Below are 21,501 nucleotides of genomic sequence, written 5' to 3'. Positions count from 1 at the left end.
CGATAAAGTAGGAGACACTGGCGTATCCATGGTTATAGATGCAGAATGGATTTCATCAATTGAATTAAAAGTATGATGTTGCCCTGAAGGTCTGACGTCCTGTTACTTTTCGAGAAGCAGAATTGTGGAACATAAGACTGCTTACTAGTCTCAGTAAAGGACTTTTTTGCGTCCTCTTGCGTCCTCTTTTCCACGGACGTCACACTAAATACAAGTGAACTCGTCGGGCTGCATCACAGGTTAACCCTGGCACTGATGATTTAAAGCTCGGACTTTTCCACAGTTTGGGGCTGACTGGTTGTCCTAAATAAATGAAGAGCTCGATCAGTGATTTTTCACCACCTTAGGCAGTGGTAAATGGTTGATATTCACACACCACATGGACATGCAGCATTGTTTATTGCCCTCTATAAAGCAAACAACATAACTACAGCACAATAACAACATAACACAGGTGTAGCAGGGCACAAAAAAGAGTGCAACACAACAATTGCAGTTCAACACAGCAACAACACAATGATATAGATCAGCAAAAAAGTACAACAGAACCAAAAAACACAGCATATCCAGCTTTACAACAACATGCAACGCAACACACAAGCACAAACATTCTGGCCACACATTACCACCTCTACAAACATGTTTTCATATCATGGTGGTAAGAGGTGTTTTGTATGTACAGTGGGAAAGTGCCCAGGGCCCGAAAGCCACTAAGGGGGAGTCAGAAAAACCTACTAGAAAAAGCAAAAAAGTTTGGGGAAACACCACCTCAGAATGTCAGATCTAACACAGATGTTCTAATTTTCCAGATGCCTTCTGTTAGCTTGTGAATAGGTGTTTGTTTTGTATTAGACAACTGATAGTGAATTCTTACAGAGAGGAGAGGAGGCAACAGGAAGAATTTTTCATGAGAAACACAGTCTTAATTGCAAAATACTAATGATGTAACTTCAAGGACTAATGTCTGAAAGCCTATTGTACCAGCAGACGAACATGGGAGTTTGCTTATTCTCTATTAGAGGACTCAGGTGCAGTGGAATATTGTGTGTTTATATTATTTTATGTCTGCCGTTTTATGACTGTGAATATTTTCCAGTCTGCTATGCAAAGGCTTTATGCTTGCACATTCATTCTCCCATCTGAACTCTTTATTGGGTATCTGAACCGACACCTTTTTCTCATATTGTTTCAAAATTCATTTAGATTAGGGAATTTCCTATATGGATCATGCTTGCTGCTTTATAAAAATGACAACTATTATTCTGAATAATTTATTAGTTTACCTGATATTGAAATAGCAATTACTAGACTATGTTCACTTCTAATGCTAATGCCTAAAAAATTAATCCTTACTGAATAAAACTGAGATACCTAAGAAACTGAAAAAAACCTTTAAACACACTTTTAAAAGACCGCCAAAGCCGCTGCAGCCAGCATACCGCCACTGCTGGCAGTATGCTGCCTGCCCTATTAGGAGTTTTCCGCTGGGCCAGTGGGCGAAAACAGAGTTCCCGTCTGCAGGCCCAGCGGAAAACTCAACACAACATTGATGCCGGCTCGTAATCGAGCTGGCAGCAATGTTGTGGTGCGTCGGGTGCTACAGCACCTGTCGCGCATTTCACTGCCCATGGCTCAGGCAGTGAAACGCATGCAGGGCTGTCCATGGGGGCATGGGGCTGTCCAAGTGCATGGGCAGTGTAGGGACCCCCAATGTCCCCTTTCCACCAGCCTTTGCATGGTGGTGAGACCGCTGTTCAATGGCTGGAGGAAAGGGAACTCGTAATCCCCAGGGTAGCGCTGCTTGCAGCGCTGCCCTGGTGGATTGCGTTTGCTGAGACCGCCGGGCTGTCGACAGGTGGCGGTCCGACCTCCATCGCTAGTGTGGCGGTCTTCAGACCACCACACTCATAATGAGGGCCTAATTGTCTTCATTGACTGTACTAGTCTTTAATGATTGTTATGTAAATGATCACTCCTTATTTTTCTTTCTCGACAAATCATAGGACTAATGGTGTGGGTTATTTCATGATTATACCTGAAGACTGAGATACAGAAAGCCCCGCTCTCTCAAATGGCACTTTACTTTTCCTGATGCTGTTTGCATTAAAAGTAAAAAAAAAACGCCTCTTTGGTTTCCTTAGTTTTTAATTGTTTTGTGTTGTTTTGCACATTTTTTTTTTTTTGTTATTTATAAATTGTTTTAGGAAGTTGTATCTGTTGTCCACTCTAGTTTAATGTTGCTTGGTGCTACTTGAACCTATTGCACATTTCTCTTCACTTTTTTTTAAAGTGAACTGTGGTGTGACCTAGCAAGCTTGAATTTTTTTAGGCTGAAACAAGGCAATTTCTTCTAAATGAATTGGTCACTTTTTCATAAAGACTGTCACCACCGAGATACCAGACCAACTTAGAAATTGACTACCTATGGTAGATCATGCATATTTTGAAGTCATGTCTTTGCTAGACAAAAGGCACAAAGAGGTTATAAAGAATGGCCAGAAGACAGGGATGTTAAATGTACATCCTAGAGTATAGACTGATTCTACCTGCCAGGCTGGCCTTCCCCCACTCCCTCATTCAATCTCTAATTTAAAAAAAGAACTTAAAGTTCACCTGTTTTGAACACCCTTTTTCTCTCCCTATGAACCATGGTCACTTCCCATGGCTTCTTCACCTTCACTTCCATTATCTCTCCTACTTCTCTAAAATCTTAGGGCCTTATTTAGAGTTTGCCAGATGAGATACTGCATCAAAACGAAACTGGTATTGCATCCACAATGTTACACGTGCCACAGGCTATAATTCACTTTTAATACGATGAACGGGATGTCTGCTGTGTTCGTGGCAGAGTATCCCATTCATCAAACTCTAATCAAGACTCTAAGTCCCTACACATTTTAACACCTTGCTAACCCACTGCATGCCCCATCTATAACATGTTTCTTTAAAAAACTGAATATCTGATGATTGTTATGTCCCAGAATATTATCACAATAAGCTAACACCTCTACCATAGTGGCACCAGAGTTATCTGAGTTAGTAAGATTATAAAATCATCTCCATACAGTATCAATTTGTATTCATACCCTACTTGGAAAACAGTGTCTCTTACAATTTTTTCGACCTCGAAATAACAATGTGGATCCATTATCTCCTAGTAGCCAAGAATGGAAAGCAACATGCCATAACTGATATTAAAGGAGGACTATTGATGAACATACAACAATAAAATGGGTGCAAGAATCTTATGAATGAAAACATGCACATCACTTTTGAAAGTGTTTATTTCAACCTGTAATTTTAAGGATTCTGTCTCACAGTTAATTTGGGTTTAAATAAAACCCATTGAATGCATGATAAAGGATTTCATCTAAGAGGAGCTCAACAGTAGGAAAATGTACACTCTCAAGCAAGGATCAAACATATTTGTTTAGAGACACTAAAATTAATGGAATGAAGCAGCATCCCAATTGAATTGAACCAGTCCTCTAAGTAAAAACATCTTTTAGTGAGGAAGATACTTGGAGAGAGTTCCCTGGGGTGTTCACAGAACAACTGGGGTTACTAATCAATTTCCAGCAACAAATTAGTGAGAAGAGCAATGTTGTCTTATTAGTCCATTAGTTGCATATTCCCGTGCATCATAGGTAATTTTAGGTGGGATTTCTCTAAGAGTTTTGTTACCTTTCTAATGGTATTGTTATGTCAAAGTCATTGCTTGTATTCTAAATCTAGGATTGTGGTGACTTGGGAGTGGGCTGCCTTGACTGAAGGCAGGTACTGTGCTGTCTTCCATATAAATCATTTAAAATTCTGCCTGGATGTACTGGACTTACTACAGTATTCCTAATTCCACATCTTAAAAGTGGAATTGAATAAACTCACTGACCAAGTTGTAACTGAACCCATTGAAAGTTCACAACAATTAAATCCTATTGTTTCAGCCAACAAAATGGGTGGAAAGGATATCTGCTTTTATGTAGATGTAAGGGATCTTGAACCCTAGCACATGGTTGGATAGGCATCCCCTCCCCAGAACCCATAAATTACTCAGTATGGTGATAGTAGCCAGCTGTTTTACTATTACTGATCTTTCATCAGCCTGTCATTAAGTTGAGTTACATCCCATGTCAAGGATCTCACCTCCTTCATTGCTCTCTTTAGTACATATAGATACCACAGATGCTATTAAGGGTGGTCTCTGCAGCAGCGGTAGATCAGCAGATAACACAAAATATCTTGGACAGCCCTCAACTATATCCTATTTCAGGAATGATATATTTGTTTTTGTGTCATCAGATTCAAAGTAATAATTCATTCCTAAGCGAAGTTTTGAAAGGGCTGAAAGTGGCAGGGCTAACTAATAAAAAAAGAACAATGTCAATTTGGAAACACGTTTGTCAATTACTTGGGATATACTGTATTGAGGGATAGAACTAAACTTAATAATTACCCTGTAAAAGGTATGATGAATGCCCAGGCTCCATTCAACAAAGAGGATGTCAAATCATGCCTGTAGTTAGCCACAGCTTAAGCAGGATTGCTTAAAAATTGTGTAGACAAGGCTGGAACGCTGCATTTGCTTAGAAAGAAAGGGTTACATTTTGATGGGAATCAGGATTGCCAGGAGAGATTTGCATGAAAAAAGTGCTATTTTGAAAGCTCCATCCTTATAGGTGCACCATCTTGACCACCAATGCTAGCACCAAACGTTTGTGAGCTACTTTGATGAAAGTTGTAGGATGTAAAGAACACAGTGTACCGTTTTGTTCCTGATTCTTAAGGGGACCCAAATATAACTGAATCTGTAGTGGAATGTGAAGCCAGTTACTAGGCTATCCAACACATTAACTTCTTTCTTCAAGGCCTCCTTTTGTCCTGAGAACTAACTATAAACCTCTTATTCATGCCTTTCCCAGAAAAGTATCCAAACTGACTACGCTCTAGAATTTCCCTGTGGCTTTTGAGACTAATGGTTTATATAATTTAAAAATGGAAAATTTACCAGGCCAGTAGAATCTGGTTGTTGATTGCTTATCCAGAATGCCATTGGACAAAGTGGAAGTTAAGAAGAGCAATGCGATGAGCTTATGTTAACTATTAACCTGATTGGAATGAGGGCATGACAGAAGATAGAGTACTGGTGAAAATTAAGGAAAATAAGTGTTAGGGATTACCTGGTGCTTTGTGAAGTCAGACGATATTTTATGCCATTGATGGTAAGATTTGCTGGGGAAACAAAGTAATTCCAAGATTGTTAGGGGAGATTATTATTGAGCTCACCCATGAAGACACTTTGCAGCATACGTAGACCAAAAGCAAAAGTATATCACAATATTGGTGGCCAGGAATTGACTCATAAGTGGAGAAAAATGTGAAAATCTCCATTAATTGTGCCTCCAGTGAAAAGGCAAAAAGATATTAGGAAATGTCCACACTCACCAGTTAACCCCTTCTGTGCCCAGGACGTAATGGTTATGTCCTGAGGCACAGTGCTCGTGTGCCCAGGACGTAACCATTACGTCCTGGGCACAGAGCCCAGAGGGAGCGCTAGTGCTCCCTCTGTGGGGTTTCCCCCCCACCCCCCATGGCAGGGATGGAAGGGGAAGCCCTTCCCCTTCCACCACCCACGCCCCCGTGACGTCAGCGCGTGATTGCGCGCTGACTATCACAGAGGCCTCCTCCCATCGCGCTGGAAGCTCTGCTTCCAGCGTGATCGGAAGAGAAATGCAAAGCATTTCTCTTCCGATCACGTGGAGGCTTCAAAGGGAAGGAAATGAATTTTGCGAAGCAATCCGGCTGCTAAAACGCCCACTAGACACCAGGGATTTATTTTGTTATAGGAAATTGGCATGAGGGAGCTACCCCTTGGGGGGGGGGCATTTTTTTTAAGGCCTTTTCTGCTCCCCCTTGGGGGCAGATCGGCCTATTATTAGGCTGATATCCCCCCGGGGGGGGCGGGGCAGAAACTTGTAGGCACCAGGGATTTTTTTTTTTTTTTTAAGAGGTGGGGAGCGACCCCTAAAGGGGGAAAATTATATTTAGCCCATTTCTACCCCCTTTGGGGGCAGATCGGCCGATTTTAGGTTAATCTGCCTCCAAGGGGGGCAGAAACAACTAGGCACCGGGGATCTTTTTTTTGCACCAATGTCACGCAAGGGGAGCAGCCGTGTAGCAAGGGTCGCTCCCGGGGGGGGGGGGGTATTGGAGTGCGGGGGCAAATTTATTTTTGGCTATTTCTGCCCCCTCTGGGGGCAGATCAGCCTATTGTTATTAGGCCGATCTGCCCCCAGGGGGGGCAGAAACCTCTAGGCGCCAGGGCTAAAAAAAAAATTGAGTTTTTTTTTTGTGTTTTTTTAGAGATGGGGAGCGACCCATTAGGCAAGGGTCGCTCCCCTGGGGGGGAAATTGTATTTAGACCATTTCTGCCCCCCTTGGGGGCAAATCACCGATTTTTGTTAGGCCAATCTGCCCCCATGGGGGCAGAAACCACTTAGGCACCAGGGATTGGTGTGTGTGAATGTGTGGGTATGCGTGTGTTTTCTTTAGAGGGGCAGCCCCTTGGGTAAGGGTCGCTTCCCATGGGGGCACATTACTGTTGGCCATATCTGCCCCCAATTGGAGGAAGATGGGCCTATTTCTGGAAGGCCCATTTGCCCCCACGGGGGGGGCAGAAAGCCCACCAGGGGCCAAGGAAGTTTTTTTTCTAAAAAATAAGAGGGTGGGGGTATGGCCATACCCCCACCCCAAATAAATGGGGCCAAAGTTGTTCCGCCCACCAGTGGGCAGATGGGGCAATTACCCCTGATCCACACCACGGGGGCAGAAGGTCTACTAGATGCCAGGGAAATTTAAAAAAACAAAAAATATTGGGGTGGTGGCTACAAACCAGTATGGGCCTGGTTACGCCCCCACCTCAACTGAAGGGGGTAACAGTCTTTCAGCTCTCCCCGCACTCTAAAACATCTTATCCCACAGCAAGCAAGAAGACATTTGATTATTTTGGGTTTTAGTTTTACATTTGGGCCATGAGAACTTGGCTTACTCTCAAAAGCGTACCACTTGGAATGGTGAGGGCTGCACTTTATGGACTTTGGGACGCTGCCATGTAGAAAAATCCACAAGACCTAGACACATCTGAAAACTAAACATGTGGGTGATTCCAGGGTGGTGTGTTTCATATGCACCCCACACCACATTTGTACCCACAATTCCCTGCAAACCTCCAACTTTGTTGGAAATCACACATTTTTCCCACGTTTTTGTGATGGAACCTTCCGGAATCTGCAGGAATCCACAAAATTCCTACCTCCCAGCATTGTCTCATCTATACCGATAAAAATTCTGCTGCACTTGTCAGACTCAAATTGTTTTTTTTGCAAACTGCCCTTTTGGGCCCCCTTTGTTTCCCCTCAATATCTACATGTTTTTGGCTCTTCCCTTTTACAATCACTTGGCCCACCTACACAAATGAGGTATCATTTTTACCGGGAGACTGAGGGGAACATTGGGTGGTATGAAATGTGTCCCAGTGTGGTGATCCCACACAGAAATGTGGGGAAAAAAAAATTTTTTTAGCTAAATTTGAGGTTTGCTGAGGATTCTGGGTAAGAAAACATTGGGGGATCCACGCAAGTCACACCTCACTGGACTCCCTCGGGTGTCTAGTTTTCAGAAATGTCTGGGTTTGGTAGGTTTCCCTAGAAGGCTGCTGAGCCCAGGACCAAAAATGCAGGTGCCCCACTGCAAAAACAGGTAGTTTTGTATTTGATAATTTTGATGTGTCCAGATAGTGTTTTGGGGCATTTCCTTTTGTGGGCGGTAGGCCTACCCAGACAAGTGAGGTTCCATTTTTATCGGGAGACTTGGGGGAACGCTGGGTGGAAGGAAATTTGTGGCTCCTCTGAGATTCCAGAACTTTCTGTCACCGAAATGAGAGGAAAAAGTGTTTTTTTGGCCAAATTTTGAGGTTTGCAAAGGATTCTGGGTAACAGAATCTGGTCAGAGCACCACAAGTCACCCCATCTTGGATTCCCCTAGGTGTCTAGTTTTTAAAAATGTGCTGGTTTTCTAGGTTTCCCCAGGTGCCGGCTGAGCTAGAGGCCAAAATCCACAGGTAGGCACTTTGTAAAAAAACACCTCTGTTTTCTGTGAAAAAATGTGATGTGTCCATGTTGTGTTTTGGGCCATTTCCTTTCGTGGGCGCTAGGCCTACCCACACAAGTGAGGTTCCATTTTTATCGGGAGACTTGGGGGAACACAGAATAGCAAAACAAGTGTTATTGCCCCTTGTCTTTGTCTACATTTTTTCCTTCCAAATGTAAGGCAGTGTGTGAAAAAGACGTCTATTTGAGAAATGCCCTGTAATTCACACGCTAGTATGAGCACCCCGGAATTCTGAGATGTGCAAATAACCACAACTTCTCAACACCTTATCTTGTGGCCATTTTGGAAATACAAAGGTTTTCTTGATACGTATTTTTCACTTTTTATATTTCAGCAAATGAATTGCTGTATACCCGGTATAGAATAAAAACCCATTGCAAGGTACAGCTCATTTATTGGCTCTGGGTACCTAGAGTTCTTGATGAACCTACAAGGACTATATATCCCCGCAACCAGAAGAGTCCAGCTGACATAACAGTATATTGCTTTCAAAAATCTGACATCGTAGGAAAAAGTTACAGAGTAAAACGTGGAGAAAAATGGCTGTTTTTTTACCTCAACTTCAATATGTTTTTATTTCAGCTGTTATTTTCTGTAGGAAACACTTGTAGGATCTACACAAATGACCCCTTGCTGAGTTCACGATTTTGTCTACTTTTCAGAAATGTTTAGCGTTCTGGGATCCAGCATTGGTTTCTCACCCATTTTGGTCACTAACTGGAAGGAGGCTGAAAGCACAAACAATAGTAAAAATGGGGTATGTCCAGTAAAATGTCAAAATTGTATTGAAAAATTGGGTTTTCCAATTCAAGTCTGCCTGTTCCTGAAAGCTGGTGAACTTGCCACCGCAAACCCTTTGTTGATGCCATTTCCAGGGAATAAACCACGAGCTACCTTCTGCAGCCCTTTTTTCAATTTTTTTTGAAAAAAAAAATGTTCACTGTATTTTGGCTAATTTCTTGGTCTCCTTCAGGGGAACCCACAAAGTCTGGGTACCTCTAGAATCCCTACGATGTTGGAAAAAAAAGGACGCAAATTTGGCGTGGGTAGCTTATGTGAACAAAAAGTTATTAGGGCCTAAACCGAACTGCCCCAAATAGCCAAAAAAAGGCTCGGCACAGGAGGGGGAAAAGGCCGGGCAGGGAAGGGGTTATGGACCCTGATAAACCCTAGATTAAATTGCCCTTGGATATCATAGGTCACATTACCAAGTTTGATGTCAGGACAACATCATCCCAGTACTATTAGACAACCACTGAGGATGGATAGTTACGAAGATTGTGCAGCATATCCACACCAATGCACTCATTAATTTCTTATGAGATCATTTCCTTAGTGAAGGAATCAATAAAGCTTCCATCACAGACATCATGATACATTTGACCACTGAAGGTGGGAAAGAGTTCCTGTGGGAGATATCTTTGTGTCATTTTAAGACAGATATTTGTTGCCCCAGAGCAAACAGATAAGTAGAAGGAATAAACAAGATAATAAAAGAATGTATCCAAAAAGCAGTGTGTCAGGAGTGCAGATAGAAGGTTAAGATGTAGTCCCACTGCACCTCTCCCTACAGTATTACAGAGATGTCTACATTTGTTTCTGCCAAGTGCTGACAACTTGGGACAAAAATTGCTTCTCTAAGGTTGAGTGGTGGTGAGCCTACATGGGTTGAAAAGAAGGTATCATAAAAAGAGTCTGTTCCCATAACACTGCACACAGGGGGCATGGTCTGACCACGAGACGAGATGGCCGCCTGAGGGCTGAGCTCCGTGGAGTGGTGGGCCTCGGACTGGGGGTGGTGGTGCTAGGCAGGCACTGAGCATCCCACGTCGGTCGTTGGATGGGTGCTGGGGGCAGCTGACGCAGGGGGACCCCTTGAGCTGACGCGGGAAGTGCCCGATCATGTCAGCGGAGGTCGTGGGGGGAGTGTCGGCCTGGCTGTCGGGGAGACCAGATCGTCTGGCCTGTGCACGTTCCCAATATGTCCACCACTAGACAGCACCAAAGCTCCGATGGAAATATCACAGAGCCTGAGAGAGTCCAAGTGGGGGAAAAGGGGATTAGGTAGGGAACAGCTGGGAAGGAGACCTGTAGGAAGCAAAAGGTTAAACAACACAATATCAAGATATAATCACATTGATTTTCATAAAAACTCTCTGTTGAATCTAGGGTTCAATGATACTCGGAACATGAAATAACACTCTGTTAAATCTAGGGTACAAGGATACTCGGAACATAAAATAACACTCTGTTGAATTTAGGGTTCAATGATACTCAGAACATGAAATTACACTCTGTTGAATCTAGGGTTCAATGATACTCAGAACATGAAATAACACTCTGTGGAATCTAGGGTTCAATGATACTCGGAACATGAAATAACACTCTGTACTGAAGAAACATGAATGGCCTAGAACTAGACTCCAACTAGGCCTCAAAAAATCTAGGTACCTGGAAAAATCAAGAATGGGTTAATACAATGTTTCATATGAGCTTTTCATAAACTATCACATACTGTCTAGAAATACAAGAACCTTCTAGAATAATGTTTCAGAACAAACATTGCATTTTTACATGAGGACAAAGGGCTCATAGGGACTTAATATGCACAAAGAATGTCACATTTTGAATTTAGCATCTTCACAAAAAATCCAAAACCTTGGAATAAATGTGTACACTTCAACAAACACTACACACCAAAGTTTTAATTGCCATGAAATGATCACGCAGACTGTTGCCGATCTGAACGTCAAGTTTTACATGCAGGGAATGAATCATGCACACTGCCGATTCGAACAAGAATATGCAAATGCCATGAAATGATCACGCAAGCTGTTGCCGATCTGAACATCAAGTTTAACACACGGGAAATGAATCGCTCACACTGCCGATTCGAACAAGAGTATGCAAATGCCAAGAAATGATCGCGCAAGCTGTTGCCGATCTGAACATCAAGTTTTACATGCGGGGAATGAATCACGCACACTGCTGATTCGAACAAGAATATGCAAATGCCATGAAATGATCATGCAAGCTGTTGCCGATCTGAACATCAAGTTTTACATGCGGGAAATGAATCGCTCACACTGCTGATTCGAACAAGAATATGCAAATGCCATGAAATGATTGAGCAAGCTGTTGCCGATCTGAATGCCAAGGTTTACATGAGAGCAATGAATCGTGCACTCTGAAAGTTTTACAATTAGGCCCAAAGCTTGAGAGTCCAGCCCGACCTCTGCCTTAGCGCCCTGCTCAAGGATCACCAATATAATGCGGGCAGGCCTGGAACATCAAGGTAGGCCTCCGAGACAGGAGCTCAGGAAGTTGCTGCTGCTCTGCACCGGGACCTCTGAATAGTTAGCACGTGGAGCTGGGCTGGCTCCCTTATATAGAGTCTGGTCCAGCCCACAAGCCACACCCAGTCATGCTGCAGGGAAAACTTCTAGAAGGTCCTAGAAAGGGACCACACCCTGACACACTCTGCAAGCCTGCAGCAATACCTTGCAAATGAACATTATTTGCACACATCATTAATAGTGTTTTTCAAGGGTAAACTCTGCAATGCAAAAGGTTAACATACTGCATATAAACACAATACATGAATTATGCTCTTGCATAAAGACTGGGGTTTTGCATTTTAGTCGCCCGTAGAGCACGCACTGTCCTGATGTTGACACTGGCGGCCTACGACTTGATGCTGAGCCGCGGCCTCGCTTGACTTGGAGGCCCGGCTCGGCATGTGCGACTTCCCGAGGGCTCCGGGCGCCCTGAAGGAGAGCATGTGCTGAGGTGGCGAACCCGAAGGGCTAACAAGGGCTTGGACTGAGGCCACGCTCTCACTCATTCGTGTGCCCGCCCCCATCTCACCTTATTTCTTCCTTGCTCTGGCGCGGGTGGGGCCTGGTGCAGCGTTTGGAGCCCCAACCTCAGCGCGTCTGCCATTTGGACTCTGACAAGGGATGGGGGACAATGGTATGGCCTGTCCCCCTTTACCCTCCCCCCCCCACCTGGGCAGATTCCTGGGCACATACATCGGCACATCTCATCGGCGCATGGGAAAGTTCACTATGGGCATTAAGGGCACGGCGGAGCGGCGCTGCTAAGGACGGCCCCTGGCTGGTGGCAGTGGAGGGAAGACATGAGCACGGAGGTGCTGAGTATTGTGAAGTGAGGAGAAGCACATAGTGGTGCAGTGCCCGGCGGGTCCGTGTAATGGGCCTATGAACGGAACTGCTAGATACTCTATCCCACGCCCTGTAGGCAGCATGGGGGGGACCCTAATAGGACTGCCAGGAGGGGACCACTTGCGACGTTGCTTGTTGTGCCGAGGGGCCCTCATACTGCCCTCAAATCACCCTGGACTATCGAGCTGGAGCACCAGCAGTACTGGACTGGTCTTCCTGCCATTGGTCCAACAGAGGACTCCTTGACCTGCCATTCCTCTTCCTGGTGGGCCATGACCGACTGTGTCCAGCATCCTCCACCCTGCTTTTGACTTTAGGCCCTTGGCTACTGGTGCCCCAGTGGATGCTCTCTGGTCTTTGCCGAGATCTGGACACAGCACGGGAGGCAACCTACCTCCCCCCTTCTCCTTTTTCAATGCCCGTCTGCCCTCCCACATCTGCTGCACTGCGGGTCGGTACCCTTCCAAACCCTATCCATACCGGGGAGCTTGCGATGTCCGGTGGTAGGACGGCAAGCAAACAATCGGGTAAGCCATCCCGGCAACTGCTCTTCTCGGAAGCTTTGCGTCACCAGAGAGCCCCACCAGCAGAGGAGCACCCACTCATACCACCAGTATTATGGCGGAAACCCCGCAGGGAGCGACCATGGACCGCATCCTGCAGGAGATCTCGGTAGTGGGCCGTAAGCTGGAAGGCTTTGCTGACGGAGGAGACGAAATCCATGCGCTTGGATATAGCGGGCTTTCAGTCGCAATTTACGGGACTTGAACAGCGAGTAACATCGGTGGAAACACACGTCGCCTCCTGGGTGGACAGAGACCAAGAACTTTTATATCTCCGAAGCCAGTTGATTGACTTAGAGGACAGGAGCCGTAGAGACAATGTTTGCTTTCTCGGGTTTGCCAGAAAACATCGAAGGTGCAGACACACACTCCTATTTACGGGAGTCTCTACCCAAGCTAACTGGCTTAACTTTCGACCCCTCCCTGGAATTTCAAAGGGTGCAGAGGCTGGGTCCCAAATGGTGAGATGATGCTAACCGCCCCCGCCCAATCATAGCATGCCTGCTGGCCCATGTGCAGACCCGTCAACTACTGCAGGCGGCTCGAGCACACAGCCCATTTAGGTCGGATGACCTGGAGGTAAGACTAAGGGACGACTTTTCCAAAGAGACCAGCGAACGCAGGAGGGCATTCTTGGCTCTTCTACCCCGTCTCCGTCAGCTGGACCTGAAATACGGTCTGTTCGAGTCAGCCAGGATGTGGATCACTAAAAATGGGGTGTCACGAGAATTCTACGACCCCCGAAGACCTGCGAGTGTTTCTTGAGGGGCTCCAGAACCAGACCCAGACCCAGTCCATGGACACAGCGACCCCACTCTAGACTCAGGACCTGCTGGGACCGATCCTGAGTGTCACCCTTCTGACTCCTGCTCCTGAGGATGTGGGACGGACCACCGTAGTCTCCCACCCTAGGGGGAGAGACTTGGAAAGGCTCACGAAGAGCCACAACAATAGGGGCCAGGTACTGCAGGCAGTGGCAATACATACACAGATCGCAGACAGAGACAAGTCTTGCTCCCCTCTGAAACCCACTCTGGCCCCCACTTAAGGACAAGGAAATGCAGTATTCCGAAGGAGAACCACCATTGGTGGATGTGGAGTCTTGAGAGAAGTTGTAGAGGCCCTCCCGCTGAGACAGAGAGATGAGTACCTGCCTTTATAGTATCACAGACGCTTTGTTTTACAGTTGGCCAGTATTCTCATAGGTCCTACAGCAGCCTTACTTAGTTGTCTAGCCCTCATTTGGTTGGTTTGTTCGAGTTTATTCAGTAATATGCTTAAATTACATTTTTGATCCCATTTGTTAGCAATATACTTTAAGTTTGACTGCTTCTAAATGATTGATGTTCGCTGTCTTACGTTCTCACAGCCATTTGGTACACATGACATAGGCTCACACTTTATCTTTCCCTGACTCACCCTCTTCTTTCCCTGCGTCCCACCCCCCCTCTCCCTTATTTGCACTCAGACACCTCCCCATCCCGGGACGGACTGCTCCCCCCTCTTCGCGGTTAGACCAGCCCATACATGGATGTGCCACCATGCCTTTTACGGCTCATGCCTTGGTGCTGGACGCTCTGACATATGTCTATCATCTGGGGGCTACTTTTCCCCTTTCTTTCCCTCTCTCCTCCCCTCCGCCCCTCCGCCCCTCATTGCCTACGTGCACCCTATGCTTGCGCTGCTTCCATGGTTTCTTCTTTCTTGTTGCGATCGTGACTGTATATCCTCCTTGACGTACCATGTAACAGTTTTCCCTCCACGCCCCCTACCCCCACCCCCACCTGTTGTGCGGCGCCGCTCCGGCTCCTGCTGTGTGCTCTCGTGCTGCCCCCCCGGGTCCGCGCTCGGATGGGGGAATGGGTAAGTGGGACTGAGATACCCCACGTGCTTAGCCTCCCCCAGCCAGGGGCCCGCTGGTCGGTGATTGAGCTCTATAGGCTTAGGTTTAGACCCGCAGGATACAGATCGGGATCAATGGGACTTTGTTCTTCCGCTCTCTCCTTTCTTTTTTTTTTTTTTCCTTCTCTCTCTTCTCTCCCTCTCTCTTCTTCCGTTTCCTCTCTCTCTTCTCTCATCTTCTTTCGTCTCCTTCTCTCTCTTTTCCTTTTCTTTTCTTCTTGTTCCCCCTTCTCTTCCCCCTTCTCCGCTCCTGAGGACAGCACCGAGCTCTCTCTACCCTCTTGGCCCATTCCTCATGTCTCTACCCCTTCCTTTTCTCGCTCCTATTTTCCCTCTCCCCCAGCACCCTTTCTATCCTTTTCGTTGGGTTTCATGATGGCTGGCCCTCACCCAACCCCCCGGCACCATTGCAGATCATATCCTGGAACGTAAATGGTCTTACCCATTTCATAAAACGAAAAAAGGTTCTGTCCTACCTTAACTCCAAGCAGGCTGATATAGCTTTACTTCAGGAGACACACTTAGACAGGGAGGAGTCTGGCAAGCTGCACAGGGACTGGGTGAGGACTGCACTGTTCAGTTGCAGCCCTACCTCACACGTTACAGGAGGCAGCGCCCCCCGGAAATGTGGTGTTGCACTACTGCTGCACAAAACCCTGCCCCTAGCAGTCATAAAGTCGTGGACTGATCCAGAGGGACGCTATGTGTTCGTCAAGCTGAAGATGGGTGACTCCTCACTGTGTGTGGGCTCCGTGTATGCACCAATCGGCTCAAAGTGTGTGTTTTTTCTGAAAATCAACCGCCTCCTGACGGAGATAGGGGCGAAGTGCTATGTAATAGGGGGCGATTGGAAACTGCCCAGGGATGCATTACTGGATAAGACAGGACCCCTGGACGTTAGCAATAATGCCGACAGAGCCCTACAGTTCGATATATTGTTGGACAATGGCCTGGTGGATCACAGGAGGATGACACATCAGCTGACAGAGAGTACACCTTTCTGTCACTGGTGCACGGCACCCAATCTCGCCTCAACTACTTCCTTATGTCACATAACTTAGTGGCCCATGCCCAAGATGTCTACATACTCCAATGTGGTCTCTCGGACCACTCTCCAATCCTCGTCGCTGTCCAAGTTGGCCTGATGTGCCCGGGCCCCAAACCATGGAGATTCGCCGTTCACAGCTACTGTTCTCCACAGGGCAAGACGCAGTTGAGAGCCCATGCGTCCACCTTTGCTCAAGAAAACCTGGGCACTGTCGAATCCAGGCGGACTATGTGGGCTGCAGCCAAGGCAATGATACGGGGCCGCTCATGCGGGACACGGTGTGCGGGACACGGTGTCAGCAAAGCACGACAAGCGGCACTGGAACTTGAAATCCATCGTCTCACACGCCAATACACTGATCACCCCTCTCTCCCAGTGCGTCTCTGTCTGGAATGTGCCCGTGTGGCCCTTAATCAGTTACACACCTCCGAGGCCGAATACGTCCTACAACGTCTGCAGGAGAGGCACTATGAGCAAGGCGAGAAAGCCGATCGATTGCTGGAAGCTCAGCTTCGTCAGAGAGCGCCTGCTCTCGCTATACCGGCCAATCATGCTCATACAGGAGACGTGCTCACGCACCCACAAGAGATAGTCAACGAATTTGCGTCCTTCTATTGGCATCTCTACACGTCGGAGACAACATCTAGTCCTGCCCAGATTGAGGCATTTCTTGCTGACACTGATTTACCCTCTCTATCCGATGATGGGCGCTGCCTCCTGGATGGAGAAATTAGCAGACTGGAAATAGAAAAGTCATCTCCGACCTCCCCTACCACAAATCACCCGGGGAAGGTGGATTCCCCGCTGAATTTTATAGATGGGCGGGGGAAGAGGTGACTGATATTTTGCATGGGGCTTTGAGCGAAGCCTGCAGGACGAAGGCTTTGGGAGCCATCTCCAACAATGCAATGATAGTGATCATACCAAAACCAGGGAGGGACCCTCTACTCTGAAGCAGCTATTGCCAGTATCTTAGCAAATCGATTGCGTAAAGTTATACCGTTCCTAATACACCATACCCAAGTGGGGTTTGTACCGGGCCGTACCTCCCGAAACCACCTGCGTACTCTGTGCCACACCCTATGGCCCTCCAGGGAACTGCCGGAGGCTGCACTGGCTTTGTCTCTGGATGCCGAGAAGACGTTTGATCACATAGAGTGGCCCTATCTGTTTGCGACGCTGACAAAGTTCGATCAGGGAGACCAATTTATCTCTATGATACAACTGCTATATTATCACCCCACGGCACGGGTTAACTGGGGAGGTTTCCTCTCTGACCCTTTTCCCATCTGCAGAGGGACGCGGCAGGGATGCCTTCCCCCCCCCTTTTGTTCCTATTGCCCATGGAACCACTTGATGCCGCCATCTGCTCCTCCCCCTCAATAAAAGGTCTCACTCTGTTGAACAGCATCTTCAAAATATACCTGTACGCTGACAATGTCCCTTTAACTATAACGGACCTAGAGCGCTCTCTGCCAGCCTTGCTGGAGATCAATGGGTTTGCGCCCCTCTCTGGTTATCGCATTAACTGGGACAAGTGCGAGGCGCTTCCTCTTTCGCATGTGACCATGAAAGCCATGCTTTGCGGCTTCCCATTTTGATGGACTCCGAGACGTCTCAAATACTTGGGGGTGTTGGTCAATCAAGGCCTGGTGCATATGGTGGCGGACAATCTGGATCCCCTTGTTGCGTGAATGAAACTTGATTTTGAGAAGTGGAACCATCTGGGCCTCTCTGTGTGGGGAAAGGTACAGGCGATTAGGATGGTCACAGTGACTCGTTTTACCTATATCCTGCGGCTCTTACCCTTGCAAGTGGCTCTTTCTACGCTGCGGAACATCGACAGTCTCATTAGAGCCTTTGTGTGTGTCTCCACGTGGCCACGCATGGCACCAGCTAAACTGCTGGCACGCTGCTCCCACAGGGGAATGGGACTCCCCTCATTGGAACATTATGCACTTGCTCTACATTTTTCACAATTGGCCCACACACTGCCTGGAGTGTCGGACCCGCCACAGTGGGTAGCTTTGGAGAGGGTGCTGCTTTCCACTGACGGGGGACTTGGAGGGCTCTGTCATGACGACCTCTCGTCTTTCGGTATAGCAAACCCGATCCTGAGGGTGACCAGGGCGGCCTGGCGTAGCGCCCACCGCCTGTTTGGGGTCCACTCTCACCCTCTCTTACACTCCGAGGCCCCCTTGTGGAACAACAATGGCTTATGGTAGGTAGTAAGGTGCTCAACTGGCCGCAATGGAGCCAGGTCGGTATCCTTGATCTCGTTCAAGTCCTAGAGGGTGGTGCGCTTAAATCCTTCGCTAAGCTGCAGGAAGAATTTAAACTTCATCTGCGGTAGGCATGGTGATGCTTGCAAGTCAAACATTGCTTGCAACAGGGCGCTGACACAATCGGATGGGGACTCCAGTCCTCGCCTGTGGTAACCTACCTGAAAACGTGGGGAAAGAACAAGGGCGTTATGGCAGGCCTCTATGAGGCCATAACTCAACAGTTATACTCACAACCTTTTCTGGACAAACTGCGTTTGCAATGCCAGGACCGCCTGTAGCGGATGTTTGATACGGAGGACTTGGTTGTCATCCTGGAGGCCTTGGACAGGGGCACCCGTGAGGCCCGACTAAAGTTCTCTCTCCAAGGTGCTGCATGACTGGTATTAGTGCCCAGAGAAGTTGCATAGGACAGGGCTTCTCCCACATGCAAAATGTTGGTGTTGTACAGACGCACACTGTGATCTGTTGCATATCTTACTTGATTGCCCGACGATCCGGCCTCTGTGGGCAGCTGTGGGTCTCACTCTGGCTGAATCTATACTGCCTCCAACGCCGCTCCCCCCTCCCTTATCATATTGCATGATATGACCTCTCTCCCGGCCCTGCCCAGACCGCATAGACGACTGTTACACACAGTGTTTGCAACCGCAAAAATCTGCATTCTCCGCCACTGGCGATTGACAACCCCCCCAACCCCGGAGGAATGGATTGTGGCAATGACCCACATAGCCACGCATGAGAAAGTCATTTACAACCTGCAGGACCACACCCAGATATCCAGTCAGGTGTGGACACCCTTCCTTACTGCAGGACTGTCATAGGTTGCCCGATACCACCCACACTCGCTGCAGGCTGCTCCTCGTCTCTCACTTCTATTCTCGACAGCTCCTAACCAAAACCACAATCATACTCAAAACCAGGCCTACAATCAAGATCAAAGTCAAAGCCTTAGCTACCACATTCCTACTTCCCTCAAGCCTTTAGCCTATGGCCCTCACTTCCCCCTCTTATACAAAAGCTTCACCTTGACCTGCCCACCTTCCCCTCTCCTCTCCCCCCTCTTGTATGTCCGCCTTGCCTCCCCTTTTCCCCTCCCCCTCCTTATACACTGATGGTACACACTCCGGCTCTCATCACTCTACAGAACTCATTGACACTCGTGACACATCCTCACCCTGTTCTATATCTCCACCCACCTCCCCCTCTTTCCACCCCCTTTTCTTCTTCATACAGTACTCTTTGCTGTCATCCTGATATTAATATCCCCCTACCCTTCTTTTTCCTTTTCCTTTTTCCCTCTCTCCCCCTTTTTCTTTTCTGTTCTCTCTCTCTTTCTTATTGCCTTATCTCCTCTTCTTATATCACCCTTTTCTACCAATGCCGGGCGGCTGTGCAGCGCAGCCTGTGCAGGCCTTCGTGGGCCTCACAAACATTCTCAGTTTAAGAGATTTGATCTTGACCCTCTATTCCCTTCCTTCTAAGATCATCTCATAGTTGCACCTTACTGAGCCACAGCTGTTGTACAAGCACCAACCACCGCCCATGGCGGGCGAACGCCAAGGTGCAAGCGGCCCCAGATATTCTGATATTCTGATATTCTGACATCTTGATATTCTGATGTATCGACATTCTGTTATTCTGACTTTCTGATCTCTGACATGAAGGAACACGACCGATATTGGCGTCTTAGCGTAAACAGATGGTACGGTATGATTCAGACCTGCGCCTCATTTCAGAGAGACCCGACATTTCAGACGTTGCACCAGTAGGCTGCTATGTACCACTTGCACCCTATCGCCCCCACTCCCCTCTTTTCCCTCTTCGAGTTCCCTCTCTCTTTTTCTTTTGTTTTCGCGACTTCGATTTTTCTCTCTTCTTCTGTTTTATTACAAATGTCCTTTTATAACGATTAGAAGTATGGTTGACTGTATTTCACTTGATTTACTTTCTATTTGATCCATTATGTGTCATTTCTTGTTGATGCAGGGACCTCGGTCCCCATTTGGTTCTGTATTACCTTGCAATGTTAATTAAGAATTTCAACACTAACACTGCGTACAAAAACACTATAACCAAATTCATTGAGTCAAAGTTCCAAACGGCAGGAAGAGGAATGGGTTCAAGTTAGAAGGCCAGACCTCAAGGGACTAAACCCCAGTTTATTTTCTCGACGGATGGCACTGTATGAATTAAATGAAATAAGGCTGAACTAAAGAATAGACAAACATGAAATGTGGATAGGCTGTCCAAATCCACAAAGGTAACAGGGAGAAAGAAAACCATGCCCATTTCCAACCTGAACAGGTGACTGCCAGGAAAATGCTGTCAGACTAAAATAACCCAACAAGTTTCTGTATGGAATAAGAACTATATGGCTGAATAAATCTCTTTTCTTAATTAAGGAAGGAGGTTTCACAATGTGAGGTTGATTCTGTTTTTCCTTATATTTGAACCTGCATATTTTATTGTACATATGCCCCATCCTCTGTTATTTCTAGTCCATGTATTTGTGTCTTCATCCTGTCTCTGAGAGAATGGAGTTTGCCTCACTGTCTCTCCTTTATCCCTCTACTGAACAATGGTACCTGGAAGAAGACTCAACTATTACAGTTCTAACCCAAGATAACGTATTTTCTGTCAGAATGGGAATGCCTGGAAGAATAGTCTGATCTTGTAAGATAGGCCAGAGGGCTTATGGAGATCACAACCTGCACATAATACTTCTGTAGATGATTTTGTTAATTGGCATATGAAAATGACTCCTTTTGTTTGGAAACATGAAGTACAGAATGAAGGCAGAAGAAAAGCTGGTTGTTCAGATGAATTTATTAGCATAGCAAGAACAGTCCTCTCCACAAACCTGCCAGCCAGTAACTGACTGGCTTAGAACCCATACAACATTCTGACCAATGAGTGTTCCATGATGGAGTACACTGTGGAACAATTTACAGTCATCCCAAGAGTAAAATGTATTCTTATTCTTTCCACTGTCGGGAAGCTAGGGAGATCTTATTTGATTGGCAGCTGTTAGGCAACAACATCCAAAGATTAGTGTATTGCGTATAGAAGTAAGGCCTTACAATGGCTTAGTTAGGCAATCTCTAGGTTTAATTTATGCATGCTTGTTGTTGTTCTTATCAAGTTAGCATTTCTCAGATAGCACTGGCACACTGTGTGTGAGGTCTCGAAGATTTCATGGCTGTTGAAGTGCCGGGAAACTCCAAAATGGGTGGCATAGATGGACAAATGTTAATTTCAGGTGAGTCACATTTTAGACACTTTGAAAGGTTAAGCAAACTTCTACTTTGGTAGTTGGTCAGACCATAGTGGAAATAAGTGTTTTGGAATTTATA

The 21,501-nt window shown here is 46.7% G+C and overlaps 1 protein-coding gene across 2 annotated transcripts in view; it reads right to left on the bottom strand.

The window, feature by feature from the left end:
* LOC138293366 (FRAS1-related extracellular matrix protein 1-like) overlaps window positions 1-21,501 on the bottom strand; it is an 892,846-nt gene that overhangs the window by 447,514 nt on the left and 423,831 nt on the right. The window lies entirely within an intron of this gene.

Source organism: Pleurodeles waltl, chromosome 4_2, assembly GCF_031143425.1.
Source record: "Pleurodeles waltl isolate 20211129_DDA chromosome 4_2, aPleWal1.hap1.20221129, whole genome shotgun sequence".
Lineage (NCBI taxonomy): Eukaryota > Metazoa > Chordata > Amphibia > Caudata > Salamandridae > Pleurodeles > Pleurodeles waltl.
Note: the sequence above shows the minus strand (reverse complement) of the source record. Positions and strands in the feature narration are given on the sequence as shown.